The 12501-nt window shown below is 43.0% G+C and overlaps 1 long non-coding RNA gene across 1 annotated transcript; it reads left to right on the top strand.

Moving 5' to 3' along the window:
• Nucleotides 1-602: 602 nt before the first annotated feature.
• Nucleotides 603-1405, top strand: LOC113010386 (uncharacterized). Its single transcript, XR_003270326.1, has 2 exons — nt 603-720; nt 817-1405. It is a non-coding gene; the product is annotated as an uncharacterized LOC113010386 (long non-coding RNA).
• Nucleotides 1406-12501: the final 11096 nt, after the last annotated feature.

Genomic DNA, 12501 nt, shown 5'->3' with positions numbered 1-12501 from the left:
CATTTGAATTGTGATGATTTATAAAAGAATAAAACATGTTTCTGTTCCTTTAGGTGTCAGCTGTGAAGATCTCACTCCAACCAACAAAGAAGTGTTCAGTGTAGAAGGCAGCACTGCTACTCTGTCCTATAGATTATCCAGAGAAGCAGCTGGAAACGATTATTTTTTCTGGTATCGACAATATCCTGGAATACAACCAGAGTTAATGATCTCTCACTCTGCATCAGGAGTAATAGGAATAGAAAAAATCTTTGGATTGAAAATTGAAGTGGGAAAAAACCAGCTCAACATGAGCATCTCCTCTGCTGCAGTGACAGACTCTGCTGTGTACTACTGTGCTCTGCAGCCCACAGTGACAGGAAACAGCGAAACTCTGTACAAAAACCTTTGGAGCAAAGACAACAGAATACTCCACAACATCCACTAGAGGGAGCCACACACTGTTAAACCACTGATTCTTGTGTCATTGGACTGATGACAAAGACAACAGAGAAACGAAGCAGTAAAGATCAGAGACAGAGACAGAGCTGCTGTGGAAGCACAAAACTGTTTGATTGGCTCAGCGATTAAACTGGCCCCGCCCACTAAAGTTGAGCAATGACATTATTTGTTGGTCATTGTGCTGCAGTGGAAGAACATTGTTCATGTGCTGTCTGTCTGGCTTTAATAACTCCAAAGACATGTTGCTGCACCTCTTTTTGCTTCTATCTCACATTATAGGTGAGTTTAAGAACAGGGATTAAAGTTTAGTTGAAGCTGCTGCATTAAGCAGATATACAGACTGCATTTCACTACTTTTCTTCTTTCTTTTTCCAGGACTAACAGCTGGAGACTCAATCACTCCTCAACAACCTGAAGTCACTGAAACAGAAGGAGAATCTGTCAAACTCACATGTAGCTATGAGACAAGTGCAAGTGATGCTTGGCTTCACTGGTACAGACATGATTCTGACCTTCAGGCTCCTCAATTTATACTCTTGAAAAGAGGAAAGGGGGGCACATCTGAATATATTCCTGATAAACGATATCGATCAGAAACATCAGATCGATCAACTAATCTGACCATAGCAGCCCTAACCCTGGCAGACACAGCTCTCTACTACTGTGCTCTACAAACACAGTGATACAAAGTGTAGAAGAGGCTGTACAAAAACCTGAACACAGATATCTGACTACTCTTCAAAGAGGAGGGAAGTGGTATTCAAAGCACAGCTTCATATCAGATGGATTCTGCTAATTCCTGTTTTATCAGAGTCACTGTGGTTACAGCTGCTAATGAAACACTGTGGGAGGATTCACATGAGCAGCAAATCCACATCAACCACAAACCAACTGCAGGAACGTTCAGACACAATAAAAACTGTCAAACATCAAAAGCTGCTCATTTACACTATTTTATATTTAGTGGATGAGGACATGCAGAAATGCAGCAGAAGCAAAATAAACAGAGTAACAGAGGTTTATCTCTTTAAGGTAAAATCTCTCACATGAAGCTAAAAGTCCAACCAGGAAGACCATCTCATGCTTGTTCCATTTATTCTCTTTGAACTCATCACATCAGATGATGATGCTCTCCTTCATCATTGTCCTGCTCTCATGTTTAAGTGTTTCCCCTCTCAGTGTCAGATGGATGCAGCCCCTTTACAGAATCAAACTCAAAGTAAGGTCAGTACTTCCACGCTTTAAACGCTGCACGCTCATACTCTCTCTGCACTCGATATGTGATCCATTGTTGATCTGCACACAGCTGTTGTCACGAACGTCACGCTCGCTTACGTCACTGTCGTGAGACTCTCGCAAAAAAATCACGGTTTCAGTAACGCAGTAACGCAGCGTTCCTACAGGAAAGTAACAGTAATCTAATTACCAATAGTAATCGTTACTTGGATTACAGTAACGCGTTACTGCCCATCTCTGATCATTTGTGTCGTCTACTTGCTGCAGTCTCCTCCTTTTCTCTGCAGCTGTGATTTCTCTTCCCTTTGACCTTCACTAAGTCTGCACTTGAACTTTGAATCTGAACAAAAGTTTTTCCGTCACATCTTCTCTTCATCTTTCACGGCTATAACTAAATGCAGACACAGATTATCTTTGTCTCTCACAGGCTGTCAGTGATCTTCAGTCTGTTTCTGACTTTGTTTCTGCTCACAGTCAGAGGGAGCTGACATATTCAACATGAACACAGATCATGAAGTTACAGAGTTATTCTGTCTGTTCTGACTTAAAGTTGTTGATGATCAAAGATGAATGGATCTTCAGATCTGCTCTGCTGCAGTGACAGACTCTGCTGTGAGGCCCACAGTGACAGCAAACCCACAGAGATGCTCCACTAGAGGGCGACATCATCCAGTAGGCGGGGCTCTCCTTCTGCACTGTGTTCAACCATTGTGTCAATAATAAGTGCTGCTGTGAAGAGAACAATTCTCAGACTGAATGTTGAACATCAGCTAGTTTCTCCTGTTGATTTAAACCTTGTTGTACAGATGGAACATTGGCTGTGGATTATTCTTGCTGCTCTTTTCTTTGGTGAGATACAAACATCAACATGTTTCCTCTGCTTAAATAAATGTGTGAGTCTGATTAATGGTGAGTTTTTAATCATGTTTATTGATCCATCTCTTCCTCTGCATGTTCTGTTCTTCCTCAGAGTGTAAAGGAGAAGACAAAGTGATCCAGGAACAAGGAGATGTCATTGCTGCTGAAGGAGACACAGTTACACTTGACTGCAAATATGAGACCAGTGACTCCAGTCCATATTTGTTCTGGTACAAACAAGAAGTAAATAGTTACCCAAATTATATGCTGCATTGTTTGTCAACATCAACAGTTAAGGCTGAAGAGTTCAACAATGACAGATTTGATGCTAAAATCAACAAAGCAGAAAAGTCAGTTCCTCTGAAGATCCAGAAGCTTCAGCTGTCTGACTCTGCTGTGTACTACTGTGCTCTGCAGCCCACAGTGACAGGAAACAGCAAAACTCTGTACAAAAACCTTTGGAGCAAAGACAACAGAATACTCCACAACATCCACTAGAGGGAGCCACACACTGTTAAACCTCTGATTCTTGTGTCATTGGACTGATGACAAAGACAACAGAGAAATGAAGCAGTAAAGATCAGAGACAGAGACAGAGCTGCTGTGGAAGCACAAAACTGTTTGATTGGCTCAGCTATTACACTGGCCCCGCCCACTGAACCTGAGCTCATCCAATGACATTATTTGTTGGTCATTGTGCTGCAGTGGAAGAACATTGTTCATGTGCTGTCCACACACATTTCAAATATTCAAAGCTCTTTATTTACAGGCTCCACAGAAACCAGGGCCAAGCCTATCCAGAAGAAGCAGCCTTTGGAGGAGGAGCTACAGCAGTGAACATGAACGGCTTCATTTAGGAGCTGAAGAGCTGCTGTGTTCTCTCTATTGTTCATTCAGTCCAAGAGGAAATCATGTTGCTGCTTTTCATTTGGATGATGATAGTCTCCTTTCAGACTGGTGAGTCATCAAAAGATGGAGTGAGATGTAAAAGGAGATGATGGACATGAAAATATCTGGATGTTGTTTGAATTGATTCACTTTTTATAAACTAAGTTTAAAGATGCAGAAACATGATGGTGAAATATGTCTTTGTTGTTTTCAGGATCCTCTGAGGATTTACTGACACCATCTAAAGATGTAGTGACGAGTTTGGAAGGAGGCACTGTGACTCTCTCCTGCAACTATTCAGGCTCTGTATATTCACTTTTCTGGTACCATCAGAAGTCCGGTTCACATCCACAGCTTGTTATGGCAGAACATTCAGAGCAAACAGAAAAGCTGAAGTTTATACATGACAAAGAAAAACAGGAGTTTCATCTGGAGATCTCCTCTGCTGCAGTGACTGACTCTGCTGTGTACTACTGTGCTCTGCAGCCCACAGTGACAGGAAACAGCAAAACTCTGTACAATAACCTTTGGAGCAAAGACAACAGAATACTCCACAACATCCACTAGAGGGAGCCACACACTGTTAAACCTCTGATTCTTGTTTAAGAGGTTTAAAGTTCAAGCTCTTCACTATGGTCAGTTTGAAAATGAATGACAACTAAAACAAAACAAAACATCAGTTTGAGGATATTTTAAAACTGTTGATGAGTGAAGCCTGATTTCAGACACTAAAGCATCACAGTGAAGTTTTGACTTCTCTTAAAATGAAACAAGTGAAAGATTTTTCACAATAAAGCACAAAATTCTTCATGACTTAAAAAGAGTCCATTAAGTTGTCTTGATGCGCGCTCAATCATCCAGGTAAGGAAATCCCAGAAAGTTGAATCTGTAGCGTCTTCAGTGAGAGAACTTTTCTTCACTCCCCCAGGTGACTTCTTCAGTCTCAGCTGACTTCAGGTTTCCTTATAAACAGTACATTTGCATAATGACCAGCATCACAGATTAACAGTAAGCTAATGTGTCACCGTGTCACAACAAGCAACTATTCTGCCATCACTTCCCTCTGAGTGCTCCTAAAGATTATTCCAAATTCAAGCTTTTCCTTTCAGTCAGGTGTGAGATGGAAACACAGGATCCCTAAGCGTCTATGTTATAAAATCACTTTTAGACCTCACGTTGTACTTTTGTTTGAATCGATTATCTCAGAATCTGAACTTGTGTAAATCTACGTTTGTCCTTCTTTGATCTTCCCTGAGTTCCTTGGACTTTCATATTGTTCTGAGTATTGGTGGATCCCATGAGGTCTGTCTGACAAATCCTTTTTGTGCTGCAAAGATTTGGAAGGGGTGATTTGTCACGCCGATGATGTGCTTATATATGGCAGAGACAGGCAGGAGCACGACCAGAGGTTGCACTGTGTCCTTCAAAAGTTTCAGAAGGAGGGTCTCACTCTGAATGAGAAGTGTGAGTTTTCCAAAAGTCAAATAATCTTTGTGGGACACAAAGTGTCAGCAAAAGGCATTGAGGCTGATCCCAATAACCTGCCACAGCCTCAGAGTGCGGCAGATATGCGCCGTCTCATGGGCATGGCCAACTATCTTGCCAAGTTTATGCCACAACTAGCCACAATCACCACACCATTAAAGGAACTGCTAAAAGACAGAAACGAGTGGATGTGGGCGGAGCCACAGGATACAGCGTTTAGGAGACTAAAAGGCATATTAAGCTCTCCAGAAGTGCTCGCTCTGTAGTCCAACTCAGCAGATACACGAGTCACTGCAGATGCATCGCCATATGGTATCGGGGCTGTTCTCACTCAGAAACAGTCTGACAACTCCTGGCGACCGGTCACATACATCTCAAGAGGTCTCACAGGCACAGAGAAACGCTACTCGCAGACAGAAAAGGAGGCGCTCGCTGTAACATGGGCGTGTGAACGACTGTCATCTTATCTCATGGCCCTACAGTTCACTCTAATCACAGATCACAAAGCCCTGGTCCTCTTCTGAGCACAAGAGGCCTGGACGACCTGCCTCCACGCATCCTGAGATTCCGCCTCAGGCTGCTGCGCTTTACTTTCACCATTGTCCATGTTCCAGGGAAGAACCTCGTCACCGCTGATGCTCTCTCACGAGCACCGCTGGCAGGGCCTCCTTCTGCTGGGGCATCTTCAGCTGGAAAAAGAGGTGGAGGTTTTCATGCACTGTGTAGCTTACCATCTCCCAGCCACAGATAAAAGGCTGGAGGAGATAAAGCTGCTGCAGGAAATGGATGACCTGTGTAGAAAGGTGGTGTATCAATGTGGGACAGGCTGGCCAGAAAAAGGTAAACTAGATCCAGAGTTAAAGGGGTACTGGCAATACAGACTGGACTTCAATGTGGTTCATGGTCTTCTTATGAAAGGGGAGAGACTTGTGATACCACCTCAAATGAGAGCAGAGGTTTTGTCACGTTTGCATAAAGTCCACCAGGGCGTTTCAACATGCAGGGCCAGAGCAAAAGAGTCGGTGTGGTGGCCGGGCATCTCAACCCAAATACGTCAAATGGTAGACAGGTGCGAAACATGTCAAAAACACAGGTTACAGTGCCGTGAACCAATGCTGGTGACTCCTGTTCCTGACCGCCCATGGCAAAAAGTTGGCATGGATCTGTTCGAGTGGTCAAAGAAACATTTCCTGCTGATTACTGATTTTTTCTCAAGGTACATTGAGATAGCTGAACTGAGACACACAACAGCAGAGGTCACTATTAATGATATAAAAGAGGCATTTGCAAGACATGGTGTTGCCGAGACTGTCGTATCGGAAAACGGGCCGCAGTTTTCCTCAGAACAGTTCAAGCGCTTTGCCAAAGAGTATCAGTTCACACCTGAAACGAGCAGCCCCAGGTACCCCCAAGCCAACGGGGAGGCAGAACGCGCTGTTCGTACTATTAAAGACTTGTGGAAAAAGGACTGTGCCTTCAGCAGAGCACTTCTAGCGTGCAGGGCCACCCCACTGGAACATGGGCTCTCGCCGGCGCAGTTGCTTATGTGTACCTCGCTGCCACAAGCTGCGGCAAAGCTGGTGCCAAAGTGGCCCGACCTACAGGCTTTTTTATCGCAAGCAAGATGGGGAGGGGAGGCGTAAGAAGGCAAAACACTACAACTGCAGTCATAGAGTCAGACCACTTCTGGAACTATTGTCAGGACAGAAAGTGTGGTCGAGTGGTGAGACCTCCTGAAAGACTGGATGTGTAATTCTCTGAAGTTATCCAATTATGCCCTATTCAAAGCTGGGTTAGGCTGCTGGAGATGTTTACAATAATGTGTTTCGTTTAAATGTAAGTGAACAAGTGTGGGACATGTGTAATTTTCACGTTTGATGATGCTCCGCATTTCTGTTCTTGTGAGCTGTTAGAGTTGTTATGAAGTATGTCTTTAGTTAAAAGGAGGAGGTGTAGCGGTAGACTACTGTACCCAAAAGGCTGTGTGTGGGGGAACTTCCGGGGTTACGAAGTAAAGTTGGTAAACATCATCCGAACGTGCTGCGTCCAGTGTCATCATTTATACACTAATGAGACGCTAACAGTGGCCTTGTCAAAGTGAAAGACACTGTAGAACATTCAGGACCTTTATTATGTATATATTTACATGTAAATCTATTTATTTAAGCCTGTCTGTATACTTTAGGGTCCATGTGAATTAGAGAAAATCCAAAATAAAGTCAAACTTGTGAAGCCAATTATTGTTTTTTAAAGTCAATAAAGGTGAATGTTGAACAATCATTCCACCCTGGAACACTTCAAACAAATCATTAAAACTCAGAATTACCACGACATTCATGCTCATGATGAGATTATATAAACTTCTGACCACCACACCTCCTACTCTGCTGTGTTTCACGCTGATTGAAGAGGAAGAAGTTTAAAAGAAGGAGGTGTAACAGAGAAGTGAAGCTACAAACCAAAGAGGAGGCACAGAGGTTCAGGGAGGAGCTGAGCTGTTACTGAAGAACAGACGAGAGAGAGAAACCTCCACATTCAACAGAGTTCAACACTCAGAAGATTCACTTTATTCAACATGTTGATGTTGGACTGTTATGAAACGTCTCTGTTAATGATCATGATTCTAACAGGTGCATGACAATCTGTCAACAACTGCTTCATCCTAATGTTTACATGTTATTTCTGCTTTCTTTGTATACAACACAGCATTTAACAGATTTCTGTTTCTTTAGGTGTCAGCTGTCAACAACTCACTGCAAACAAAACTGAAGAGTCCAGTTTGGAAGGCAGCACAGCTACTCTGTCCTACAGATACTCCAGACAAGCAACTGGAGCTGACGAGTTTTACTGGTATCGACAATATCCTGGAAAACCACCAGAGTTCCTGATCTCTCACTCGGGAACTGGAGTGAAAATATCAGATCCAGTCCCTGGAATCACTTTTAATGTGAGTGAAGATAAAACACTGATGACTCTTCAGATCTCCTCTGCTGCAGTGACAGACTCTGCTGTGTACTACTGTGCTGTGAGGCCCGCAGTGACAGGAAACAGCAAAACTCTATACAAAAACCTATATTCATGATTTCCCTGCACACTCCCAGAATACTCCACAACATCCACTAGAGGGGGCCACACACTGTTACACGTCTCTGGTTTGTTAGAATGCAGACTGGTGACATTTAAAGGTGGCAGTCAGTCAATATATTAAAAATTAAAGATGTACAATGTCTGAAAATGATTAAACTGTTAACAATATTGTTACACACTGATGGAACTGCATTCTTTCTGGTGCTGCACATTGAGGTTCATTACTCTGAAACACAGCAAAACAGCAGTTCGGTGTTACTGTCAGCTTCCATGGCCATCACTGGCACTGGGTTAGTTTTGTTTTTACTCGTAATGGCCATTTAGTAATAAATCAGTTGTAATCAGGGTAACCTAGATAATAGAACAATAAAAAGTTCATAACTAAAGACGTGCAGACTGGACTACTAAAACATTTCTTTTTTTTCACTGAATTTCATTTCTGGTGGAATAACACAGTTACTAAGTCAAAGGTAGGACCAACGTCATTTAGCTAGCACACCCACGTTACTTCCACTCTGTGCTATGATGTCAAACTATTGTCACAACAAAACCAACAAAGCATTTGGGAGGCGGGGCAACCACAATCACATTAAAACTACTTTTACAAGAATTCTCAAAATGGTCAGGATGCCAAGATGTCTCAGTAAAAATATTAAACATTGTAGATTGAAGTTTCTGTGTTGGTCTGTCAGGCTTCTGGTGTACCACAGGCCAGGCACTATTATGTGTAAGCAGTTTATATATCATCAATTATATGCAAATATGCTAAGAAGTTAAATAAAGTAATGAAATGTTAGTTTCAGAATTCACTAAATTCTTGTTGTTTACACCTGAAATATGTGCTGTGGGTTTTTTTTGTTGTTGTTGTTGTTTCATCCTTTTAAGTCACAGTTAAAATTGACACTTTAGGTGAAACATTTTCTGCATAAAGAATTTAACCTAATCTAACCTGTGTTTTTTTTTATTGGCGACATCCAGATATATGTTTTCCCGCAGGTTTTACAGAGGTACGGTGTCTCTCCTCTGTGGATTCTCTGGTGCACACTAGTGATGTGTCAGTCGTGAATGAAACGACTCTTCTGACTCTTTGAAAAGAATGAGGGGAGCCGGCACCTTATTGGGAGCCATTTTTTTCTCTCTCTCACCCTCGCTGTCTCTCTCTCTCTCTCACTCACTTTTTTCGCTTCATGCCACACGTGAGCCTTGTATTTGCGCTGAGTAGAGGGGCGGTAATTACTCTCACAGCAGCACACAAATGTAGCAGGAGAGAGAGAAAGAGTGCAAGGGGCAACAACAAGAGACAACACTGACACATTAGAAAGGTATAGTAAAGAAAATGAATGACACCAAGAAAAGGAGCTAAATCTTAAACCATTTCCATTTTATTGACATGACATAGGCAAAGTGTAGAGTCTGCAAGAAAAGAATATCAAATACAGCCGGCTCAAACAACCTGTACACGCACCTGAGAACTGTCCACCCATCAGTGCAATGGGAAGATAAAACACAGAGTGTTATATTAATGAAGGTGCCAGTGTGTCTACTGCAGCTGTTTCTGCTGCATCTACAACATCATGCTATACATCACCACAACCACATAAACTAACCCAGAGCTCTGTGACTCCAGGAAGACAGAACTCAGTTGATAAAGACCTGGCTGTCATGGTCCTGGGTCTTTTGACCCAGCGTTTTGTGTTTTCTATTATTGTGATGTATTTTGGTTATGGTTTTCTAGCTCTTTGGTGTTTGGTTCTGTTCTTCCTCAGTTTTGTGTTTAGTCATTGCTGCCTGTGTGTTCATCTGTGCAAAGTCCGTGTTTCTTAGTCTGTGCCTTTGCATGTGTGAGTTCCTGTTTTATTTTGAAGGTCCGTGTCTCAGGTTGTATTCTGTTTTACTTCCCTCAGTCTCATCAGCTCTGATTTCCCCCAGCTGTGTCTCCCTCTTGTCTCCCATTCCCCGATTGCCCTGTATGTATTTAAGCCCTGTGTTTTCTGGTGTGTGTTGCTGGTTCATCTGCGTTATTTCCCTGCGTCCTCCTATATTGTTACCCCGGATCTCCCTGCATCTCTATTTCAGGTCTGCTTTTGTGAGTTTTTCCAGTTTAGTCAATCTTAGGTTCTGCACTTGCCACCTCCTTTGCTGTTTGTACCGTCACCATCACAATAAAGCTCACTCTCATCAGAAGCCGTGCTTGCATCATGGGTCCTACTTTCAACCTCCACTCATCTGCCACTGCAGACGTGACAGAACGAACCAGCCAACATGGACCCAGCAGCTTTCAATCCTTCTGAGGAGCTTAAAGACGACATAATCTACAATGTGGAGACACTTCTTAACCTGTGGCTGGATCATTCAGGGGAGGAGTTTCATCACACTGTGGAGGCCCGGTTGCAGCAGCTTATTTCCGGGCTTCCGTGGCTTCTGGGATCACTTCCCCCAATTGCACAGGATTTCATCCTTAAGATTCTACATCTGCATCTGCTACCTCTAAACTACCCTGTCCAGCAGAAGATTTCCAGCCGGTCCACTGAAGGATTCGCAGATCAGTGTATCTCCTCCTTCTCGGAAAAAGAAGTGGTCATGCCACCGTCACTCCACAGTTGGGGAGCAAACTCCTGTGTTGAGAGAAAGAGACTCTTTTCCCATTTTCTATGGTATTGAGACTGTTTATTCTGGGTCTTTCTTTTGTATGGCAAATGGGGATAACAGTGGTTCCCCGCTTTCACCCGTGATTGGAGAGACTTCCTTTTCTGAAGCCATTTCTGAGGCTGTCAACAAGACTGTTTTCCCTGAGACTGCTCTCACCCAGTCATCAGTTGTGTCACCTGCTCAGCAGCCACTAGCTCAGTCTCCAGTGTCCCCCGCTAGCTCGGGTTGCTATTCAGCCACTCATTCGGCCAGAACCACCACCTGCAGCTCCCACGCCATCGTCTGGTCCTGCCTCGTCTGGTCCTGCCTCATCTCGTCCTGCTGCTGCTCGCTGTCCACTGCTCGCTGCTCGCTGCCTTCTTCACTTATGTCGCTGCTGCTGCTGCCTTCCGCGCGGTTGGCCTCCGGACCTGTTTCGCCTGTGTCGCCACCGTTGCTTGGTCGGCCTCCTGAAATGGACTGTTTTGAACCTCTGTGCTGCTGGCCTCCTGGTCGGCCCCCTGAACTGCCCTGTTATGGACTTCTGTGTTGCCGTCCTCCAGGTTGGCCTCCCGAACTGTTTTTGAAGTGCTCCCTGTGCTCCAGTGTTTTTGTGGATGTTTTGTTTTCGGACTCTATCTCGACGGGATACTGTCATTGCCTGTCCCTAGCCTGGTAGAGGAGTTTAAATGTGCAAAAGTGAGGCTTGAGATGTCACTCACAAACTCCCAGGACTGCTCCCACTCTAGCAACGGGGAGGAAGTGGACCCCAGCCACATCTGTGCTACAGGCCAAATCTGCCATTCGGCATTGTGATGTGGTGTGACGTCCAACAGGGCAGAGGAGAATTTGGTCTTGGAGCAGTAACACCTCGGTGACCAGTGTTGGTCAAGTTACTTGAAAAAAGTAATCAGTAACTAATTACTGATTACTTACCCCCAAAAGTAATCTCGTTACTTTACTGATTACTTATTTTCAAAAGTAATTAATTAGTTAGTTACTTAGTTACTTTTTAAAAACACGATTTACAACCTGAAGAGGTGATAAAGTGATAGATCTTTCAGCCCAATTCTACTTTTTCTGCATAATCCATCATACAAAATGTAATCAAATGGAAAAGTCTCTTTTTAAAACTTGTTTTATTAGTTTTAATCTTTTAACTTTATGCATCAATCAAAAATTTAATTATATGCAATATTCTCTGACTGGAAGAAATTAGTTTAACATTTAAACCTATTTTCTGCACATTCAAGCACATAAAATAAAATATTTTGTGTGTTTACACTCAGTCTTTCAAATAGATGCAAGTAAAACACAGCAGAAAATAAATAAAATCAAAGACTCAGCGGTCCTTTTGCTCTATTTTCATCTGTAAAGCAGGAGTGGGGCAGGTGGAGGTTTACCCTGGTGCAGGTGTGCCGCGGTCAGTGGAAGAATCCGCGAGTTTCTCTGTTTCCCAATACGTGGTAGCGCACTTGGTGCTTGCTCAGAAGTTTAGTGTTTTTTCGGTGTAAAAAGAAGTTTTCTTCCCACGCACAACAGACTAGGGATGGGTATTGATAAGATTTTCACGATTAGGATTCCAGTTTCGATTCTGTTTAACGATTCGATTCTTTATCGATTCTTTTTAAAAAAGGAGAACACTAAGGTCGATTAGCTCAGAACTTTGTTTTATATCTTCTCTTTGAACAAGATAGAAATTTAGGAGTAACATGGCCTTACAAACCCAGCAGTGAGATCTTAAGAGATCCAGCCTGCGGCTCTTCAATGGGGTGTCACAGGGTCCCCAGGAAAAAAATTGTAAATGTAAAATAATAAAATAAATATTCTTCTGTAGCAATAACAAAGTATAACATAAATTATTCTGTAGCAATTACA

Source organism: Astatotilapia calliptera, chromosome 18, assembly GCF_900246225.1.
Source record: "Astatotilapia calliptera chromosome 18, fAstCal1.2, whole genome shotgun sequence".
Taxonomy (NCBI): domain Eukaryota; kingdom Metazoa; phylum Chordata; class Actinopteri; order Cichliformes; family Cichlidae; genus Astatotilapia; species Astatotilapia calliptera.
The sequence above is the reverse complement of the archived record's forward strand: the minus strand, read 5'-3'. Positions and strand labels throughout refer to the sequence as shown.